This window comes from Cavia porcellus, unplaced genomic scaffold (assembly GCF_034190915.1).
Source record: "Cavia porcellus strain 051 isolate PalLab524CR breed Dunkin Hartley unplaced genomic scaffold, mCavPor4.1 scaffold_9, whole genome shotgun sequence".
In the NCBI taxonomy this organism is placed as follows: Eukaryota; Metazoa; Chordata; class Mammalia; order Rodentia; family Caviidae; genus Cavia; species Cavia porcellus.
Window position 1 is genome coordinate 75,407,961 of NW_026947492.1, and position 22,714 is coordinate 75,430,674.

General features: G+C 52.3%; 1 long non-coding RNA gene across 1 annotated transcript; it reads right to left on the bottom strand.

The window, feature by feature from the left end:
- Positions 1 to 7,456: 7,456 nt before the first annotated feature.
- Positions 7,457 to 21,873, bottom strand: LOC111755363 (uncharacterized). The gene is made up of 5 exons (XR_010049876.1): positions 10,487 to 21,873; positions 9,160 to 9,379; positions 8,574 to 8,736; positions 7,941 to 8,021; positions 7,457 to 7,683 (listed from the first exon to the last, which is right to left on the bottom strand). It is a non-coding gene; the product is annotated as an uncharacterized LOC111755363 (long non-coding RNA).
- Positions 21,874 to 22,714: the final 841 nt, after the last annotated feature.

Below are 22,714 nucleotides of genomic sequence, written 5' to 3' on the forward strand. Positions count from 1 at the left end.
AGCGAAGCTGGGGCACATGTGAAACATGGCTGTGTCCTCATAAACTGCAACAGGTGCTGCCAAGCAAGAGAGTGGGCTTCGAGGACAGAGGGCGGCCTCAGACACAGGCAGCCACAGACACAGACACAGGGACGCGAAGTGGAGGCGCTGGGAGGGCGAAGATGGGACAGGTGTGTGCAGGGTGGCAGATGGCTGGGGCGGTACAGACGCAGATGGAAGAGCGTATTCTGTGGGGCCTTGGAGCGTGTGGGAAGCCCCAGACACTGTGCCGAGCCTCAGGGCCCACTGCAACAGCCCCGGTGCCCAGCAAATTGGGCTGATGTCTCCTCCCTGCCTTCTCAGAGCATGCTGCCCCATGCATGTGCACTACATGGCCGTTGTGGTGTGATGTGTGCACTACGTGTACCCCCGAGTGTGCCCCTGACATCACACATGACTTTTAACAGCCCCTGCAGTTCCCAGGGCGATGCCTCCTATTTAAGCTCCTCTCCCACTAGGCACGTGAATCTAACAGCTAAATAATGCTGTGCATCACTCACTCTGCCATAAATAACGTGAACCCCAAGGAGAACTCAGTTGTGCGATAAACTTTGCTTGCAGGTACCTGAGGTTTCCTCAGGGAGGACTGGAAATGGAGCTGTGAGCCGAGGGTTCATGCATTCCAGACAGGCACAGAGGGCCCAGACAGTGCCCTGGGGTTCACCGAGGGACCTGTGAGTGAGTGCAAGGGTCACCACTCCAACAGGACTGTGTCCAAACCCGTGGATCAGGCTGCAGGGGAGACAGGAAGCCCCGAGGCCCCAGCTTGACTCTGTGTCCTCGGCCTCTCTGGAGCTTGGTCTGCAGCTCAGCGTGAAGCCAGTGTGGTGCTTGCTTCCTGGCTTGGTGCAAGGTGAGGGGAAAATGTGTTCGGCCAGAGTGGATACAGGAAGGATATTAGTTCTTACTCTAGACCTGGGGAACACGTGTGCCCTGCTCCAGCTCTGCAGGCTGGCCGTGTGGCCTTGGAGCCCGTGGCCCTGCCCTGACACCAGTAGTAACACCACCTCTGCGTGGCCCTGAGCCAGGGTGCTTGCCCTCTGCCGAGTGGAACACAGTCTCGGAGCCCCAACCTCTAACTGCTTCCCAAGCAGCAAGAAGCTCAGGTCCATGCAGAACATCTGCAATAATGGGGAGCCAGCTGCTTTGAGGGGTCGCCTCCACTCCTGTTCCTGCAACCATCAACTGCTTCTACCCGTTCCCACTGATTCCTGAGGTGAGAAAGCTTAAGCGCTTAGGACAGTGGAATCTCCCAGAACATTAGGGGATGGCAGTGACCACGCCGAGTTGGCATCCTTGTCCTCTACTCCTAGAGGAACCTCAGGGTGACCAAGGTTCATGGTGTCCCCAACAGGGCAGTGTCACCATTCCTGGGGTGTCTGCCAGAAAGGCCACTCAGGCCTGTCCTAGGGGGCAGCATGAGAAGGAAAAGGGCGGGCAACCAGAAAGGCTTGGGAGGACCGAAGGCTGAAAAGTCCTCACATGAGGGTGGGGATTTTCTAATTATTACTCTCTCCTCCTTCTGGAAGGCTGTTCTGCCCACCCCTGAAGGCCAGGCCAGGTCCCCAGGTGTGTACCGCAGGCCACACCCATGTGGTCGGGCACAGGGCTCCTCACTGGTGGCCAGATGGGCCCAGCTCAACCTGTCAGTGCTGGCTCCTCCTGCTCCTGGGGCTGGTTTGGTTTTGGTTTGTGTTGGTCCTTTGTACTCCTATTCAAGCTTCTGGAAGTTTCCATGGACAAGGCCTTCAAAGCCTGTCCACGCAGACAAACGCTTTCCCCGTGGCTGGCTGGCTGCCATGGATCTGGGACACCCATGAGGTTGGATGGAGGGAACAGAGAAAGGCAAAGCTTTGATATTCTCTGGCTTTTCTTCGATTCTTTCCTCCCTGCTCCTTTCAAAGGTTTACCCTGAAATGTATGAGACACTCAGGAAATCAGAGATGCTCAGGGGCTCTGCAGAGACTTCCACAGTCCTCCAAGTCTTGATATTTAAAAGCTGAGTTTACCATCCTTAGTAAAACATCGATGCTTATTTGGTGCATTTTTAGCTTTAATGTATATTTTATAGTGGCAAAGGAGGCAAAACCTCCTGTTGAAATCATGCCTCTTCATCCAGGCTCTCAGATTGGGTTCTCAGATTCTGAGTTACAGCTGTTGGAATTGTCAGCTGCTAACTGACTTTCATTGCAAAGGCCCATGCTCACTGGTCACCTGTGCCAATCCAGTCATCCTTGGACATTTACTGGACTCTGATAGGTGCCAGCTGAAGAGACAGGTGGATAAACTAGGGGCTTCCTCTGAAGAAGCTGTGTCGCTGGACAAGATGACTCACTGTTACAGATGTCTGCTGATTCCCCTCAGTGCCCAGGGTGCCTCCATCATTGTCCATGCTGGGGAACTGTCACCCACAGGAGTGTTTGTGTGAGTGTGCGCAGACATATTCATTCACACTCACACACACATTCACTGCACCCAAATAACTGGGTGGAGGGAGTTAAAACAACTTCTTTAGAAAAAAAGTTCTCAAATGCAGCTCGTAGTTTAGGAAGGCATATCTATTTGTTTCCCATAATGCTTCATACTACAGTACTGTAATCCAGGTCATGAAAAAATTTAGATCATTTCCATAGTTTGGAACGCATTATAACCTTTACATAAATATAACCTACAAATGGATAGCTATGATTTTACAGCCTCCTAAATCCTCTCTTGTGAAACGGAGCCTTTGTTCTCAGAAAATGTCTGTAAAATAAACCAATAAACCTGTTGGGGAATGCATAGGCTCTTGGTCCGGCACACAGTTGAAGCCGTTTTATCAGCCTCCTGCCTTTCTGCTCCAGGAATTCTCAGCGTGGCGGTTTAATGGCTGCGGTTTTCTAGGAGTGCACAGTTAAGGACGGTGAGACCCTCCTTGGCCTCGATCTTCTGTGCCCTGATGTTTCTCATTGAGCTGCATAGAACGAACCAGGTTTCTCGTCCTCAGTGTGGGGGGCTGGTCTGGTCTTTGTTTGGGGGCCTTAGGGCTGGGACCCCTACTCCACACTGGATGCTGACAGCAGCTTGTCCCCACGTTGGGTGGTGGCTCCCAGGGGCTACAGTGCCGCAGTCCTCACAGGGCACTTCGGCCCCTCCAGTTTTCTGGGGTGTTTTCCCATTTGCACATGCAGTGAGGGCAGGTCCAGGAAATAACAATTTTACTTTCATTTTAAGATAAATAAAAGGTTGAACTACACTAGCTAGCATTGATTCACATAATGTTGGATAAGTGCTAAAAAAAAAACAAAACTCCTACAATTCAATGGCTCCTGAGGACCGAGGCTGGTGCACACATGTGTGTGACTGTGCATGTCTGTATGTGTGAGACTATTGGGCAGAGGGTGTTGTGTGACCCTTGATTTGGATGTGGGGCTCCCGGAAGCAGGAAGCAGGAAGCAGGAAGGGGAACGTGTACAGTGAACACAGCCCAGGAAAAGACCACACGACAGAGGGATACACTGCAGCTGCGTACTGTGCGTGGAGGAATGTGAGCCGCTACTTTCCAATGACAGTTTACAACTCTCTCTCCCTCTTCATGAACTCATTTGGCTTCTGCCTTCAAACTCCCAGAAGCAAGGATGAAGTGAGGAGCCCCCTCTGAGCTGCCCCTGGTCTCGAGGCTTCACCTCCGCATTAGCGAGGGGCCTGTGGTCCCACTCCATGCCCCAGCCAGGGTCCACGAGGTCACAGCACGGGTGAGAGAGGCAGAAATCTCACGCAAGCGCCAGACCATCCCTTGGCCCGGTGGCCTCCCTCGGTGGCCAATCCGGGCCCCTGGGCTGGCGGATAGTGGATTTATGTTAGCGAAGGCGATGTAGGAGAGGAGATTAAGTAGCCTTCAAAGGGTGCTGGAGGGGTCGCGCCTCTGTGAGCTGCCTGGGCGGGCAGGGAGCCATCTGTGGGGACTGGGCCAGTGCCAGCAAGGGGAGGCGGCGGCTGCGGATGAAGGTCACGGGCGCGGGTGCTGTGAAGATCTGAGCCCGGTTTCCTTGAGGGCCCCATGTCCTTGATTCTGGCTTCAAAGTGCGCTCGCTCCCTATGGATCGGGACCGTCACACCTGCCTGGCTGCAGAGTGCACAAGACAACAGAGAGCCTGTTGACATCCTCAAGGCCACAGCCGAGCCGGCCCTGGACCTCCGCTCCTGCTGCCCCCTCTTTCCAGCGAGTGTGGAGACGCTGTACACCCAGGAGGATGCAGCAATGGCCCACCTTCAAAGCTTTGCACTTCATGGGTTGCACTCTAGCTGGTGGCCACCACCAGCCTGTCCTCTCCCTGGCCCGGAGGCCACTTGGGCCAGAGCTGAGCAGGTCGGAGAGGGTCAGCGGTCCATGGCAACGCAGTGTGGGATTTCCTTTCCTTTCCTTTCCTTTCCTTTCCTTTCCTTTCCTTTCCTTTCTTCTTATCCCCTTCATTTCCAGAAAAGTCATAGGCACAGCAAAGAAGTGGGAGCCCAGCTGTGCCTCTGTCTCCCTCTGGTGCTTAGGCTCCTGTGGGAATAGTAGGGAGGGAGGCGGAAAAGCCCGGTTCCTTCCTGGGCGCCGTGAGTAATTCCCTGCAGCTACCTGCTGCGTCTCCTGGCTTCCCGCCCAACTTTCCAGAGCCCCCCCCCCCCAGCACTGGCTGGCGTTTTAAATTTCCATTTGTTGAAGACCTGCTGACCCACTGGGTCTGGCTCCTAAGACCCGCCCAGAGAGACCACATAGGACCGTAGGTGACATGTCCCTGTGTCACCTGGCAGGCAGGTGCCGGGCAGCACCTAGATACTTGGGAGAGAGACATTTAGGATTTGCTGACAGTTTCTTGTTTTGACTTGGATGAGTTTTGGTTCCACATATGGAATGTTCCCTTGTTCTCTGACTTTTGCTCTGAGATAGTGAAAACACAGTCCAGCCCTCACACCCAGAAGGAAGACTCAGCCACCCCACCCCAGCCTCCCCAAGGCCCCTAGGTTTCCTATTCCCTCCCCTGGAGTGGGCATCGCCATTCCTAGCAGGGATCCGAGCCTCACCTCCAGCACCAGCTCCCACCGCCTGCCTGTCAGGCCCGGCTCGGCTGTAATTCAATGCTGAGACCCAACGGGGCAGCCCAGGTGCTGTGTCTCAGCCCCTGCAGACTGCCGGGGGAACATTTAATCTGCTGACTTGATTCAGTTAGGCGGGTCTGGCAAGGGTACCTGAACTGTAAATTACTCCAACGCTTAATTTATTTGGTGCAGAAGGCTCTCTCTTCCACCTTAGCTGTCTCATAGCTGGAGATGAAACGCCTCTTCGTTTGCAAGTCGTAAAAGCTTTAACAGACTTGTGCCTCCCTGAGTAAGAGACCCCTTGGGCTTCGAGCTTTGCAAGTACAGACCTTGCCGGCAGGCACGGCTGGCGCATCTACCCCCGAGCAAAGCTGCTGCGGTGTAAACAGAGTGCAGGGAGTGGAAATGGTGGCCAAGCTTCCAGGGTGAACACAGGACCTGGGGGAAACTGAAAAGCAGGTGGAAGGCCAGCAGAGTGCCCTCCACATGACCACCCCTGGGGAGGAGGATAAGACCCGGAAAGTATGACCTAAACCTGTTCCTATGGGAAGTCACTACCCAGCGGGTGGGTATGTCGCTGTTGCACATATTGATCTCACACTTAGCATACGGCTTGAAACAGGACCTTTGTGATTTCAGCAGGAGGCTGAGGCAGGAGGATGGCAGTCTAAGCCCAGCCTGGACAACTCAGCAAATGAGAAGGCCCTTTCCTAAAATAAAAAATACCTGAGGAGGTAGTGCAGTATGAATGTCCTGGATTTGATTACAAATGCCAGAAAATAAAAGGAGAAAACAAACAGCAGGTCCCTCCAGCAAGTGCCCTTCAAGGGGGTCTGTCGCCTTGCTGAGGCTGGAATCTGAAACCAGGTCGGAATCTCAGAACTCTGACACAGAGCAAGCCTGAGAGCCAGGCATGCGCTGGTTGGGTGAGAAGAAGCAACTCCATGCAGGCCACGCGTGTTACCAGCCACCACAGCAGAATCAAGATCATCAACCCCAAGCAGAAACCTCAGGTCCAGCTGGGGAGCTGGTGCCCGCTGCACAGAAACATGGAAGCAGAGTCTTGGCTGTAGACACCAAGGGCGGGTTTGGGAAGTTCTCCTAATGCACACATCACGGTCCAGATAAAGGACTGTTTACGTTTTATCCACTTCCATGGAGAATGGCTCCTAACCAATGCCAAGAGCCCCACGGGCAGGGCTTGGGCCTCACTTTTACTACACTGTATTTCTGGTATGAAAAACGCAACAAGTATCGCTGTCTGTGATTAAAATTCCCCTCTGTGCCCAGGGTCATAGTTCCTCATCACATAATTGATGCGATTGCATAAACACCACGTGGTGCTGCAGATCCCCAAAGCGCATTTCGGGTCTGAGAGGAGACCTTATCTCTGGAACACTTGCAGAGAACACGGCAGGCTTGCAGGGTTTAAAGCACCTCCACCAATCTCGAGTTTCCTTACTATCTGCAGTGCGCGCTCAGGCTTGAACAGAGCCAGACTGGGAAGATTAACGCACAGCCAGAGAGAGGAAAGAAGCCTTTAATTTTTCATCATCTCAGTATACAACCTGGCTGGAGTTCGACCTTTAAAATCCTGTGATTGTTCAGCGCCTCAGAGAGGTTAAACCTCAAGCATCCAGCAGAGTAGCTATGGGGACCGTCTCCTCCCCTCCCCTCCCCTCCTCTCCCTTCCTGTCCCCTCCTCGACTCTCCCCTCTTCTACCCTCCTCTCCCCTCCCCTCTTCTCCTCTCCTCTCCTCTCCTCTCCTCTCCCCTCCTCTCCTCTCCCCTCCCTTCCTCTCCCCTCTCCCCCTCTCCCCTCTTCCCCTCTCCTCTCCCCTCCTCTCCTCTCCCCTCCCTTCCTCTCCTCTCCCCTCCCTTCCCCTCTCCCCTCCCCTCCCCTCCTCTCCTCCCCTCCTCTCCTGTCCCCTCTCTTCCTCTCCCCTCCCCTCCCTTCCTCTCCTCTTCTGAATGGGATATTAAGAATAGTGGCAGCAGGAGTACGAAGCTATTAAAAATGATGGCGCATTCTTTACCTGCACACACCACCCCCTGCTATGTTGGCAAACACACAGTGATAAAAAATAATGTCAGCTTTGCACTGGAGTTCAGAGGGCAGCCTGGGGTCCAAACCTACCTCTGCCAGCTATGTGACTATGGGGGGTTCTGCCATCTTGTCAGTGGGGTGGGTGCTGGTGCCTGGTTGTTGTGATGCCAGGAAGTACGAAGTAAGGGAATGTGTGAAGTGCTGAGTGCACAGTTCTGCCCTGTGATGCTGGATATTTAGAATTTGCTTTTCACACAGAATTGAACTTTCACAAAAAAGTCAAAGAATCAGAGTTTTACTAGGGAAACAGATATGATACGGGACATACAAATGTGTAATAACTTATAGCAGTGGTCAGCCACAGGGTCGGATAAGGAAGCATGTGGAGGGCATCTGCACACTGGAGCCTGAAGGGCGCAGTCCAGGTCTACAGCGCACTGCAGTATCCATGCGAGTCCGTATCAGGAGGCCAGTGGGTCTGTGATGGAGCGCCGAGGAGTCCAGGCCGGAAGGCTGAAACCTAGGCTGCAAGGCTGAACAATCCAGGCCAGAAGCTAAAGGGTCTGTGCTGGAAGCCAGGAGATACACAGAAGCCGATCTGTGCTTCGTGTTTCCCCTTTTACCATCCCAGCTCAGCCACCTAAGTGGGTCCTCTACACCCTAGGCTGTGGAAACTCTAAGCAAGTTTAGTGAAGCTTCAGAACTAAACTCCTCAAACTGACACAATCACACACCTGTCCCAAGGGTGAGAGTTTAAAACTAGATGTGCTTCCCAGATCAGGGTTTTTACCTTATAGTGGAAGTCTCTTGTGAAGTAGAATCATAAGCCTACAGAAACCACAGCTTAGACCCCAGAGATTCATTCCATGACCTGACACACAGAAGGAAGGAGACAGTAAATAATCAATTTTTAACCAGAATAAATTTGTCCTGGGAATCAAAGAATGATGTTCTGAATAGCAAGCCCTAAAAAAGCGTTCCTAGCTGGTGGCCTCAAGAAACATCAAGGAGACTGGTCCTGCCCACCTCTCCATGAACAGCGCTGTACGGGGTGCTGCGTAGCAGAGGTTTGGTATCTGCAAAGTGAGCAAATGGCCGAATGTCAGCAGCCCGACCCTCTAATCTGCAGGATTTTAGAGTAGGAAGGGGCTGCCTGCTCATGCCAGCACAGATAAGGAGCCCACAGGAAAATGACCTAAAACTAACTCTGTGGGGAGCTATTAATGGAAAGTTCTGGGGCATTTTCACACGAGGCATTGCTTCCTGTAGTGTTTTCCTAAAATATGAAATTAGAAGCACTAGTCTCTTGAGAATATTGGGGAGGGAAGGGTAGGAGTTAGTCGATATTCAGATAATTTTATTATTATTTCTATTACTTTTTGGTCTTTTTGAGACAGGGTCTTGCTATGTAGTTGAGGCTGACCTTGAGCTCACTTTGTAGCCCAGACTGGTCTCAAACCTGTAAGGATCTTCCTGCCTCAGCCTCCCGAGTGCCGGGATAACAGGTGTCTGCCACCACACCTGGCTTCCTGTGCTCAGATAGCCTTGGGAAGTGCTGACAGGTGAAGAATCATGTAACAGCAGGTCTGCAGGAAGGAGACAGCACCATGAGTGGGGTTTCCGAACATTCTGAAGGGTGACCCTCTGGAGTGCATGTCCTTTGGTGGTGCTAGTGTGTGGGACACAGGCCAGGAGATGGATGGCTCGGCTTCAGCCGGGGCCCATTTGGCACCTTGTGCGTGATCACATCATCGCAACAGAGGCTCAGCTGGGTTAGAGAGCCAGGAGCCTTTCACAAGCAGAAGTGGACGAGGCAAGAAGGGGGTAATAAATGGGGTAGCAAAGGTCAGTATGCGCATGCACTTGGTGAGTGTCATTAGAAAGCTTTGGATTCCAAAGATGAGGAACCCGCCAGGACTGATGGGAAGAAGTTGCCTTGGAGATAGATCTTGTGGGTGAATGTGTCTTCAGCGTGGTCTGCAACTTTGTTTGCTATGCCTTTATCTTACCCGTATTTGTGATGGACAGATTTCCCAGCCAGGCACTGGCAGCCTCTTCTCACAGCCGCCATGACCATTTCCACCGTCTTCTGTGTTCACTGCTGCTCCTGGGAAGTCTGCAGATGCTCTCGTAGCCTGCCCTCCCCACACGATCTTTCTTTGCCACGAGACTGCTTCTCATGTCCTTGTTTCTCTGTGACAGTCGGAGGGGTGACTTATTCTGCTGCGTCTGTGGATTTGAGCCTTTGCATCAGTTCAGAAAAGCTTCCAGGTACTAATGTTCCACACCACACCTCCTGCACTCTGTTGTCTCTGCAAAATCTAGGTAAATGCATATTAGAAAACTTCTCATTCTGTCTTCTGCATCTTTAACCTTTTTGAGGGATTTTTTTGCATATTTTCTGTTTCCTATTTTTCCTAGTACATTCTAGGTATTTTCTTCATGTATTTCTTTGATTCACAAATCCTCTCTTCAGATATTTAACCTAGTTATTAAATTACTTTCATGATTTAATTTTCCGTTTTAATTAACCTTTCCTTTTTTCCTCCTTCTCCACTTCTTCCCTCCCTTCCTCCTTTCCTTCTGATCCACCTGATCACCCCAAGAGTCTTTCATTCTGGCTTCTCTTTAGAAACCCACTTCTTACTTCATAAATGTTTTGTGATTCTCTGTCAGAAAGGCAACAAGACATAGTGATAAACTCTAGTCTTAAACAGCCTGAATTCTAGTGTTTTCATGTAAGAGAAATTGAGGACAAATTACTTAATTTGTCTATGGCTCATCTTTTTCATTTATAAGATGAGATAACAATAGTACTCCATAGAGTTTTTAGGAGAACTAAATATGTCAAAATTATAGAAATTTTTATAATAGTACCTAGCACACAATTGCCCTATACATTTTTGCAAATAAAAAAATTCTGCACCTGCACATTTCAGTGTCTAAATTCCTTGGGGCATAAGCTGGCTGTTCATCACCACCGTGGCTTGCTGACCTTTGATCTGGACCCAGGCGTGGTGAGAGCCAATGGCTGTCCTGCCTGAGGAGCTGGGGAATGGCCTCTTGCAACCCCGCCCCGTACAGAGTATAAAATCTCCAAGTCTTGGTTCCTGCCTTCTTGATGTTCCAGGGATTTGTGCTGGGCTGAGATGACACTGATTTCCTGCGGGGTCCCACTGTCTTCTTTCATGAGCATGGCTGGCTCTCAGCTCCTGTTCCAGTTCACTCTCTGGGAGTACAGCCATCCTTAAGGGTTCACATACTACTGACAAATACAGCCATGCATTTTAAAAATGTCCCTTTTCTTGGATTTTAGAGAGGCTTTTGTTGACCCACCTGTCCATCCGTATCAACCAGGATGAGTAGCAACAAGCAGCCCCACGCTCAGTGGCTTTTCCTACTGACTCCAGTGCCCGTCAGGAGAGGACGTGCAGCCGCCACACCTGGGGCTCAGAGACTTTCAGCTCTGAGCAGCACGAACAGCTGCAGCTCGCTTGGGATGGACCAGAGTTCATCCAGGGCACATTCAGCTCCATGGGGTTTGGGGAGCACGCTTGGAAACGGGAGAACCAGGAAGACTGTGAACGCCACCACCAACTACTCCATCCTTCTGCAAACACCTTTATATTAGGCATGACTGTAACTGTACATTTTTAAAGTTTTATATAAAAATCTCAAACATATGAAATATAAAAGAACAGTATATAAATAACCACAATTATATTTTAAATGCCCATATAACTGTTCAGATCAGGGGAAATTCAAGTAAATATTTTTCCTTTTTCCTCCTTTTTTATTAGTGTATTTGTGCAACAAAAAATGGAAGACATTCACTGGGGGAATTGGTAGCTGTGGGTATTGCATCTTGATCCTTTTTACTTCCCTTTTGCCTCCTCTCTCCCATTTTATCATTAAATATTTCAAACATACTGAATTTAAAACACTTAAGAGGTTTTTAAATCACAAAAGTAATACAGCCTTATCAATTAAAAGGTTACATTTAGGAAAAAAAGATAAGCGTTATGCCGAGCACTTTAATAACGTGCATTCCAAAGGAGAAGGAAAGACAGTGGGGTGCATGTGTAGAGTGCGTGCAGGAAAGCCGGGGTCTGCTTCACTGGGACACTGGCACCAAGGGCAAATGATAGTAGAAGGTTAAGTGGCAGCCGCTTGGGGGACTCAAGAGGCAGGGTGGGATGCCCCCCTGTAGAGAATAAGAAGCCACTGGAACATTTCAGCAGAGAAATAACCAATTCAATCCGGGTTTACTAAGTGTCTGCCATGTACCAGGTACTGCATTAGACCAAGGGATTCTTCAGGGAGCTTACGACCAGTGACCAGACCGAAAACACACCCAATGAGAAGGATCCAGACGACAGAGGGAGACAGCAGACCCCACTGTGAGGGACCCAAGATGGCAGCTGCAGTAAGCAACCAGGTCCATGCTGAACAGGGCCCGAACCAGAGAGCTGGTGATGGAGACGCCCGTGGCAGGGAAATCTGTCCAGTGTTTGAGTTATGCAGATGTAGGAGACAAGGAAAAGGAAAGATGCAGAGCACATCTGAATGGGAAAATGATCCCATTCATAGAAAGAGAACTATCAGGAAGAGCAGTTGGCCAGGAGGAGAGGATTCTGGGACTCCATGACCATGTGTGGTGAGAGGACCCAGCCCAAACTGGGTATATGCAAGCAGTGTGCAGGGGAGGGCAGCTGGAAATCACAGCCTCGACCCAACAGGAGGGTTTTGACCATCGCAGATGGTGCTGCCCAAACAAGGGAGCTGCAGAGCAGGAGGCTGTTCAAACTCACAAGATAGGGATGTGAAAATGAGAAGGTTGCTCTCCTGAAAAAAGAGGGGCACAAAACTATTGGATCAAGTCTCGTCAGTCATAGTGAAGGACACTCACCCCACAGATCTGTTTCTGAGGCCTGTTAGCCTCCAGGGAGTCTACAAAGTACACTGTACAGATCCATGGTGTAATAATATTGATACTGTATTTTTAAAAAGGGATTTGCACTTGGAGGGCTGTTGAGGCTAATGTAGAGAAGGAGCCCTAGGGCAGCTGCCTTTGAGTAGTGATGAGTTTAGGAGGTGCCCCTACAGAGAAGAGTGTGGAACATTCTAGAAGATTCTTTCTTACTCCTTGTTAGAGCCTGGCTGGTCAGTTGCCAGCAGGAAGTGTCTTTGCTCCAGGTGAGGCCTGGCTCAACCTTGGTAAATATTCTTCCCTGAGGTGCTGCTGGGCCTAGAATGAGGGGTATGCATATTAGCTCTGTGTTAGTCATCTTCCCATCACTGAGACACAATTCCCAATCCCCATGGCTTTAGTGAAGTTTGTTTGGGCCCCGCAGATTCCATCCTTGTTTGGTCAGACTCCAGGCAGAAGAAGCATGGTGGAAGGGTCTGATGGAGGACAGCTGCTCACCTTGAGCAGACAGGAAGCAGAGTGAGAGAAGAGAGGAAGCAGAGTGAGAGAAGAGAGGAAGCAGGAAGAGACACAAGCCAGTGACCGGCCTCATCCGAGCAGAGTCTACCTCCTAAGAGCACATTTAGCTACTTCATGTCTTGGTTTTTCATGACTTCATGACTTTTCTTTTGTTGCTGAGACAAAATACCAGGTGCCTAAAGTGAAGCAAAGAAAGGTTTATTTAGCTCACAGTTTTTGGAGGTTTCCGTCCACACAGCTGGCTGCAAGGCAGGGTGGCGTGGATGAGGGGCAGCTGTTCATGGCAGCTGCAAACAACAAGAACAGAAAGCGCGAAAGGGAAGAGCACAAGCTGCCTTCCCTCCCTTATAAAATATGCCGGCTCCGCCCCTGGGCGGGTATAGTGCTGGCACGGCCAATCCCAGCACCAGACAAGGAGCCAATCACAAACACTAGGCTCAGGTGCCTTCGAAAGGCCCGCCCCCTACAACTGGATGAGGCTTTGGGGGACAATTAAACACAAACCGTAACACCCCATAGGTCAATCACCTTTCCAAAGCCCCCCTCTGAGCATTGGAGGCTCTGCGGTGACCTCCAGATTTACACTATAGAAACTTCTTTTTGTGCATAGCTGCCAATCTGCTCCCAAGAGGCCTGGCACAGGGCAAGTGTTCGGTGAATGTGTGGGCAGATGAGAGCTGAGGGCGAGGCCTGGACTCCAGACACTTGGGGACAGGCACTGAAGGCTTGACCTGGAGTCCCCGGGCTTCTCTCTCTGTGCTTGCTGCCTCCCTGGGAGAACACAGACCTTGGGGAGACAGTGAGTTTGGTGTGGTGGGGTTCAAACCTTTTTACTGTCTCTGCCTTTGAAGCCCTCTGACCCCTTCCTGGTGAGCTGCTGACCTCCTCAGGTCTGAGAGTGCTCTGTATCCCTAACTCTTGTGCAGAATGAAGTTGTCATCACAGTGATCATGAGAGTTCTTTATACATCTGTGTCCTGACCAAAAGCTGGAGTGGAAATGTGTCTGTGCACCCCATCGCCAACTTTGTGCAGAGGAGGACAGAAACCAGGGTGCTAGAAATATCACTTGTATCCAGACTGCACTAACCTCTCCTTTCGTCTCCCCAGGAATAGTTAGGGGACCAGGGATGCACTGTGACCCTTGACCCGGGCAAGGCAAGTTCTCCCTGAAGGTCACAGGACTGAGGAGTCACACAGCACTGTGACCCCTGGAAGCTCCCAGGAGACAAAGACAGGGATGCAGGAAGCTCATTTGGGTCCCAGGAAGCTTGAGTGTGAGGCAGGAAAAGAAGAGCCAGGTGCACACCATGTCTCAGGAGGCCGAGGTTAACCCTGGGAGGCTGAGATGGATGCCTGGGACCTGACCCGGGAACAAGGGCTCTGCCGTGACTCCTGAGCTTTGTGGTATAGGGAGATGCAGGGAGCAGAGACAACACTGGGGCTGAGAGTGGTCACTGACACAGTAAACTCAGTGTCCCTGATATCCAGGACAGCAGACAGGCCTACCACAGCGGCCTGCATGCAGCTGACTGGCAGTGTCCCCAGGCTGGACGTCACAGACACCCACTGGCAGCCAGCACAGCCGGGACCTCCTGCGCTGAAAGGAGCACAGTCTGCAGAGCCACATGCCAAGAGCTGGACAGTGCTGGCCCTGAGCGCAGCAGCCACTCCTAACTCAGGAGGCCTGAGCTCTGGGGCCTCCCAGGGGCCCTGCCTGCTGGCGTAGGCCTCACCAGAGCTGCGTTTTCCTGGGTGAGTGTCACACTTCACCATCAAGAAGCCTGGCCATTTCCCTGCGGTCTTCTTCTGCCAACTCCTGGAAAAAACGGAAGTCAGGGTGGTTCTGACCTGACCCAGCCCTCTGCCTGTGGCCCAAGAGGGGGTGCAGTCACCCTCCTTCTGGCCTGCTCCCCCAGCAAGGCCTCTTCCTCCAGAGCAAACGTCTCCATTACAGCCGGGATTAGATTTACAATGGAACCCACTTAGCAGTTGAAAGTCCTAAATTCATCCCCAGCACAACTTGCAGAGCAGCTGCAAAAGAGACGGATGTCACTCCTGGGATCAGGAGCCTTGAAGGTTCTGGGGGAAAAGTTCAGCAGAGTGAGCCTCCACCCAGCCGCAGGCAGGTGAAAGAGTAGAGACTCTTTATCCCCAGGAGCCTGAGAGGACACGGGGCTCCAGGGGGATGACTCCTCAGAGCCAGGGTCAGAAATCCTGGCACTCACAAGTGTCTGCCATGACCTGGGCACTCAGGGAGTCAGCCAGGGTCCTCAAGGCAGGTGCTAGAGGTTTGCTTAGAAATGTGAGGTTCTTGCACTTTCTTCCCTTGGGAAAAGAGACCCCTCCTGCCTGGGGAGTGATACTGTTCACCCCGAAACCCCAAAACCCTACCGATACTTCCAGCCTAACCTGGGTATGGGCCAGGCTGCTTCAGCCTTGTCTACGGCCGGGTCGTTTTATAGATCCATTAAATCTACATTTTCTCCTGGGCTCTTTCCCCAGCACCCCCAACCCTGCTCTCGCCACACACTCTAAAAACCCCTTAAGCCCCCGAAATAAATCTCTATAAACCACCTAGCATTCAATCAGGCTTTTACTCTATCTCTTTGCAATTAGAATAAATTTACTGCACAGAGAGATGAGGGGAAACGGACAAGGTACCTCTTGGATAAATATACGGCAGGGAGAAAGTCAGGCTCTGTGAAAATTATCTCTGCGAATTCAACAAGAACCGGGGTCACGGGAACCGCGCATACCAGGCCCGCTAATTAATGGGCCTGCAGCTGGCGGTACCACTCGGCCGCCTCGCTCCAGCTGCCGGCTCCATATTTCTCCTGCTTGCAGGACCATTCTTGGACCAAATCCCATCTCTTTTTTCCTCCAAGTACAAAAAGTACATAAGTCCATCCTGGAAGGTTGCCAGCCTTTCAGGGAAGGAGGGAAGTGTTGTTTCTTCACTATTTTTATCTCCTCTCTAAAGGAGAGGCCTGGGGGCAGGGTCCCTGCGATTACTCTGGGGCTGTGGTCTCTGATGGCCGGGTCAGCAGGATGCCTGTCACTGCCCTTCAACTCAGTGGACCCCAGGAGATTCTGTGGCCAGGCTGGAGGCTAGGCTGAGCTGCTGCAGAGAGAGGGGGAATCGGAAGAGCAGAGGTGGCCATGGAGGGGCCGAGGTCGCCAGGGAAGCTTGAGATGAGATCCTGAGTGGGGTGAACCACCGGCCCGGGTCTCCGGAGCCACTGCCAATGACCATGCCACCCCACCATGGGGACAGCAGCCTCAGTGTCCGACTGGGAAAGGTCTCAGGCACAGACCTAAGTTCAAGTCCCCATCAAACACCAAGTAGCTGTGACCCTTCGTGACCCCATCTCCACCCCACTCTCAGCAGTGGAAAAGAGCTCTTGTAGGCGCCTCCGCCACGGCGCTGTGTGCAGCCTTGGGCACAGCTCTGGGCCCAGCGCTGGTCTCTGACTGTCATGGTGCTGACCCAGGCTATGGGTTACACTGAGCTTCTTCATGGGCAGCGGAAGGGTGTGGAAAGGGGCTGGCCTCCCTGGGCCCATGAAGGCACCAGAACTGCTCTTGGGGCAGTGAACACTGGCTGTACCCGTGGCCTTGTTTTCCTCCTCCTTTGGACTCTCTCACTCCCAAGCTGCCTAGTAGCAGGACTGGGCGTTCTTCCACATGGTGACAGACATGCAAGCCTCGCCCAGAAGTAACTGGGAAAGGCCTGACTCAGCTGCTTTCAGGGATTCCCCAGGTGGTCGTTATCCTGCAGCTCCAGGCCTGGAGCCCCAGGACAGCTGCCCCGCACCCTAGACCCCAGAAGGGGCCCCACCCTCTAGTGCCAGCTCTTTGCAAAGGAGGTGCAGCCTCGAGGAGCCCTTGCGGCAATGGGGACTGCTCTCTATCATGACCCCAAGCTGTAAAGTGATATTTGGGCATTTTAAAAGCCCTGGGCCACTTTCTGAAATGAAGGGATAAGGATTGAAAGGAAGCTTTGGGGGATTAGACCCGTCTTCCTCTTTGAAGCCTTTCAAGCAACTTTCATCTGCTTTTTGAGCTCTACTCCTTCGGCCTTCTCTGGGGGACGGGTACCTCAATGGCTCTTTTAGCCCCGCTCTGAGAGGTATTACAGTGCAGCAGGAGTGGGGCTGAAGAACAGCCCAGCTCAGGATGCAGGGATGGCTTCTGGGAGCCCTAGAAGGCGCTCAAGACTTCCATGTGGAGCAGGAGCCGCTAGCAATGCAGGTGGCCACGACACAGAGGCTGCTGGGGCTCTCCTGGCCGGGGACCTCCTGTCAGACACGCAGTGCCTTGCGCTGCGCCAGCGTCTTCTCACAGGCTCTGAGATAGCAGTGCTGCTCCAGGATCAGATGGCCTCATGCTTAACTGGATGGACAGGACACGAGGAGCTCAGGCAGTTTTCAAAGTTTGCTAAAAAATTTACACAGCAAGAACTTGCACTTGGGACTCCCAGTGTTAATCCAAGACCTTGTCTACACAGCCTGGTCAGCTTTCTCCTGCCCAGCGGCCTGGGCATGTGGATCCAGCTCCAGTCCCCGGTTTCCCAGACTGTAAGTTCTGAATGCTTTCTCGCTGGCTTCTTTGGAGCAGGTAAGTCTCTCCCTCCTGTGGCCAGGACTTCCGGGAGTGATGTAGGGTGAACTGCTTACAGGCCAGGCAGAGCCAGGGCACAGAGCCAAGGCTGCCAGCTGGGCAGGAGAGGCCACTAAACCACTTGTGTACTGAGGAGACCATAGGATAATTTGGAAGGGGACACAGCCCTCTCCCCCCAGAGGCTTCAAGCCTGGACAGGGATGGAGAGGGGACAACTTCAAAAATAAGTGAAAAATTAAGAACCTCTGAGCCTAAGTTTAAAAGCAGTAAGTTTGAAAAGTGTCTCACCAAAATCCTTTTTTTGACTGATCCTGTTTTTCTAATTCCTTTTCAGTGTTTTAATTCATTGCCTATTTTTTAAAAGTGTAATAACATAAACTGTAACTGGCCACTGAATTTAAAAGCTTTTTGAAAATTTTATCTTACTTTTCTTGAGCCTAGAACCAAGCAGTTCTCAGCCTCCTTGCTACTGGGTCAGCAGCTGCTCCTGGCTCCAGCCTGGTGCTGAGTAAAGCAGAACAAGAGGCCGTCACTGGAGAATTCGGAACACAGTGCATGGTCCCTATTACTGTCCTCTCCTGGGCAGCCACTGTCCAGTCCACCCCAGGCTCAGAGCAGCTGACCTGAGTGTGAGCACCCGCAAGGCGGCTTTGTCCAAAGGGTAACGGACGATGACTAGCACGAGGAGAGGGGCAGAAGAGCCAGAGTGCAATGCCCGTTCTCTGTCAGGTTTGGATGCAGCACAGGAAAGGGGCCGAGTGCACTCCCACCCCAGCACCTCTCGGGGAGCACCCTGGGAGGAGAGGTGGAATAAACCTGCACAATTCCTGGGGTTTTGCTCAGCACAGTTCCCAGATCCATCACTCAGTGGAGGAGCAGAGACCTGTGGGGTTCAGCAGGACTGCCCCGCTCCATCCCAAACTGGCCACGTGGTTTCAGCTTCTCCAAAGCCAGGATGCCACACACCAAGCCAGAGCTTCATTTCCCGAATTGGCCAAAGCCTTTTACGTGAGGAAGCTTGGTCCCCAGGTGGAGACCAGAGCGGGCTGTGGACAGAGCATCCTTTGGAGGTGATTGGCTGCTGGGGGCAGATAGCAGCAATCTTCCTGCAGAACTTTTACGGTTCATCTCTGGACCTGGTTGGTCATCAGGACCTGTGCTGCACCACAGTGCTGAGACTACAAGCCTCAGTCTCCCCACTGCAAAATAATCAGCTCAACTGCACCCTCTACTAATGTGGAGGCCGAGGGCTGCTGATAAACTGGGTTCAGAGAAGGCCCTGCACCCTAAAGAGGAAGATCCTAGGACACAGTGCTGGCATCAGGGTTTTTGTTTGGTTTCGCTTTGTTTTGCCCCCTTAATAGGGCCTTAGGGATTCAGTAACAGGCCCCCACCCTGTCCACCCCAAAGGCCTGGGGAGCCCATGTTCTTGCTAGGACTCAGAGCTGCAGACTGGGCACCCAGCCGTGGGCCAGCGCCAGTACTCAAGCCCTGGGTGCACAGCCAGGCCCACGTAGGGTAGGAATGGTCGCCCCTTGGACCACTGTTTGTGGCTGCTCTTCAGCATTCGTGAGCTCCACCAGATGCAGATGTGCTCATCTGCCCTGCAGTCTCAGGCCCTTGAGCTGCTGTAAGGAAACCCCACAGATGCATGGTGACCTGTGAAGGGTGAGTCTCAGAGCAAGTGTGGCGTGCCGAGGCTCACCTCAGCCACCGTGTGCTGGGTATCACTGTGTTTCACATGGGATCCCTGGGGCAGAGCTCTCTGGGGCCCCTCCAAGGGCACAGGAGTGGTCCAACCTCAAAGGCACCCTGACACCATTGCACTGGGAATGAGGATCCCAGCATTTCAATATTGGGGATGTTCTTTAATGGAGACCAGCCTACAGGCAGACAGCTGCTGTCCACACCAGGGCTCTCGGGACATGGCCAGCAGTCACCAGTGGGCAGGCAGCACCTCGGAACCTTCAGCGCTGGGAGAACTGCGGTCTTCAGAGTGAGCGGCTGCGGACTCTGACACTGACTGTCAAATCTGATGACTGCGTTTCTAGGAGCGGAAGAGCAAGGCTAGCGGGGCCTGGTGGGGGAAAGCTTCCATGTGCGAGATGTCACTGCCAGGGGACCCGACTGCAGTCCTCACCAGGGGCAGATGCAGGCTGACAGCATAGCGCTTCCTCTCGGAAACCTTGGTGGCTCGCAGAGGAGAGCCACCCTCCCTGCTCTGCCTCCCGCACTTCTGTGTTCCTGTGAGGACCTGAGGCTGAAGGTGCTGGCTCCGCTGCTTGCTCTAAGCCGCTGGAGCTGGGAGGAGCAGGCCACAGCCGAGAGGCCTGTGCTTCCTGGTGACTCCAGGAACACAGGCAGATCTGTTGGGTCAACCTTACAATGATGTCCAAGGCAGGAGGGTGACTCGCCCCTTTCACAGATAGGGAAACCAAGGCTAAGTCAGGTAGAGAGCAAGGAAGGAAGCTCCAGTGTCTGTGGCCGGCTCTGCTGAGTCCTGGCCCTGCATTCTGATCCCTGACTTTGGACTGGACCCCAGAACTCTCACGACCTGCTTTCACTCAGGACAAGGACAAATGCAGGCCTGACAGGATTGCCCCAGAGGAGGTGGTGACGCGGTAAGGGTTCTGTGAGGTGCGGGTACAGCGCCTCTGGCTGTCCCACTGGTCCATTTCTGAGCACACCTCTTACATCCTCTGAGAGCCTGGGCCATCGTGACCGGCTTGTGTCTCTCATGCCCTCCCTCTGTTCCCTCCTCCTCCCGCTCCCTTTCCCTTCTGTGAAGGGTCCCCTCCCGCTTTCCTGCTACCTGGCACATCTTGAGGGCTCAGGAGGAAGATTCTGCACCCAGCGAGATGCCAGTGGGTGACAGGCACAGTTCCTGTGGCTCGGGAAGAGGCTGGAAGGGTTTATGCGGTGGCCGAGCATCCGGGCACCAGAGTATGGTGAACAGAGACACTGGGCCAAGCATAGGCTGTGCAGGAGCGCTCATAAAGTGCTGCCTGGAAGAGACCACTTAGTGCATGCTCTAGACAACACGGGTGTGGAAAGAAGCCACGGACATGCCTTGCTGCTGGGTAGACCGACCGAAGGTGGGCTCCACCCCCCACCCCATACCCTGCAGTCCTGCCTGTATCCTCCAGCACCTAAGTGGACTCAGACCTCTCAACCTCTGGCAGCTGCCTGGATGAAACATCTTCAGTCCACAGGTGGCTCCCAGACCCATATACCAACCCCGTATGAACAGAGATGGCCACAGGTCACTGCGAGGCTGCAGAGAGTTCTCCAGATGTAACAGAGATCCTGCAGGAGGAGGACAGAGAAAATGTCATGAAAGGTAAGAATTGCCCATATACATCCATGATGGTCACCCCACCAGAGCAGAGTGCTGGCGGTAAGTACACTGACAGAAAGGTGGATACAGTGTTATCTGTCACTTGGGTCCCCTTCTATTAGATCAGGCTAGGCACGAAGAGCTAAGAGCGACTGTGTGGTAACAGGTGACAGGGCTCCGGGTACAAGGACTCTTGGAACTGCATATGGCTACAGATGCACACAGTGCAGTGAGAGGAAGCCACCAAGCCACTGGTGAACCCTCGGGGCTGGGGCCACATGCCTCTGAGCGGGGAGGGACAGGTGGGCCCCCCCCCAGGCTATCTCTTTTCTTGGCCAGGAGAAAGCGCCTCAGGCTTTGTGAATTTAGCAGGAAGGCCTGGCACCTGGAAGCTGGGCTGGTGTATCGGGGAATAAACACACACATGCCCAAGAGGCTGCTCGGCAGTGGTACTCCGGGTATTTATCCTCGCAGAGATGAAAACTTACTTCCATGCCAGCACCTGTACGGGAATGTGAGAACAGCCTGATGTGTAAAAGCCCAAATCCAGCGACAACCAAAAAATCCTCAGGTACACAGCCTGCAGGAGCCCGCACGGAACAGCAATCTGGGGATAGGCGGTCAGCAGTGAGAGTGGCTGGGCACTGAGCTGAGGGTGACAAAGTCCATCTAACAAGGTCACAGGGGAGAGAGGGGGAGCCCTGGGGGTGGGCAGGGAAGGTGTGAGGAGAAGCTGTGAGTCTCCAGGGAAGGGTCTTAATCAGGGTGAACTGACCTGACTGACGGGCTCCTGGCCACAGTTCACACCAGAGCCCTGGCCTTAGGTCCTGGACCATAGGTGCACCAGGGGGGATACCCTGTGCTCTGGTTTGTGTCCACTAATTAAGAGGAGAAGAGGTCTCGGGTCTTTCAGGCTCTTTGTGCCATCCGGATGCACCTGCCCTTCATGTCTTGGCTGGAGTTCATTTGATGGTTCTCACTCTGAGAGCTGAGTCCTTTATCAGGTGAGTGGTTTGCAGAAATTCCCTTTCATCCTGTCACTGTTCTCTCTCTCCCTCTCTCTCTCTCATTTATTTATTTATTTATTTATTTATTGGTGGTACCAGGGATCAAACTCAAGACCTTGCACTTGCCAGGCACGCTTATGCAGCTAAGCTAAATCCCCAGCCCCATCATCGTTGTTTTCTTTATCCTGTTAGCAAGGATTTTCCCAGCGCAAAGGTTTTAAAAAATTCCAATGAAGTCTAATTTACAAACCTTCTCACAAAGCGTGCTTTTGATGTTGTCTAAGAACCTTTCTCCCTCAGCTCAGATCTGTGGACTTTCTCCATGTTTTCTTCTACAGGTTTTAGAGTCATGAATCATTTTTGGAAATATATATATATATATATATATATATATATATATATATATCCCTAAATATAGAAGAAATTGATCCCAAATTGTAGACCACTTAGAACATGAACATAATTCTGGAGAAATTCTGAGTCAACAGCAGTACCAACACACAGAACCATGTATCAGAACTGTCTTGTAGTTTTCATAAAAGCGTGGTCTCTTTACAATGGAAAAGGGGAACCCCACACAGGCCCTGCAGCGAGAAGCCAGCAGCCCCGGGTGCCAAAGGAGGGGTGTGGAAGGAGGGGAACTTGCTGCTCAGACATCAGTCAGGGCATCACCATGCAGCAGAGACAGGAACTGTGACCCTGCCGTGCAGCTCCTGTCCATGTTCATGGTGCAGTGGTCAGGCACCAACCGCAGTCATCCAGGACGAAGGAGCCACGAGAGTGCAGGGTGCCACAGAGGGAAGAAACAGGAATTGGGTCTGGGAGCTCAGCTGGAGTGGCGGAAGGTCAGGGCTGTGGGTGGAGACAGACTGAGCACATGAAGACACCCAGCCTGCCCTGGCTGGTTTGGGTGGGGGTGACAGGTGGGTTTCCCCTTCTAGAATGATACTGGAAAAAAAAAAATCCAGACCAGAGGATCAATGAAACAGATTAGAAGATGCAGAAACAACTCCAGATGACAAAAGTGTCAAACACATTCACTGGAAGAAAGACAGCCTCTTTAATAAATGGCTGGAAAAACTGGTTCTGCACATATTGAAGATTAAAATTGGGTCCGCATCTCTCACCATGCACTAAACTAAATTCAAAA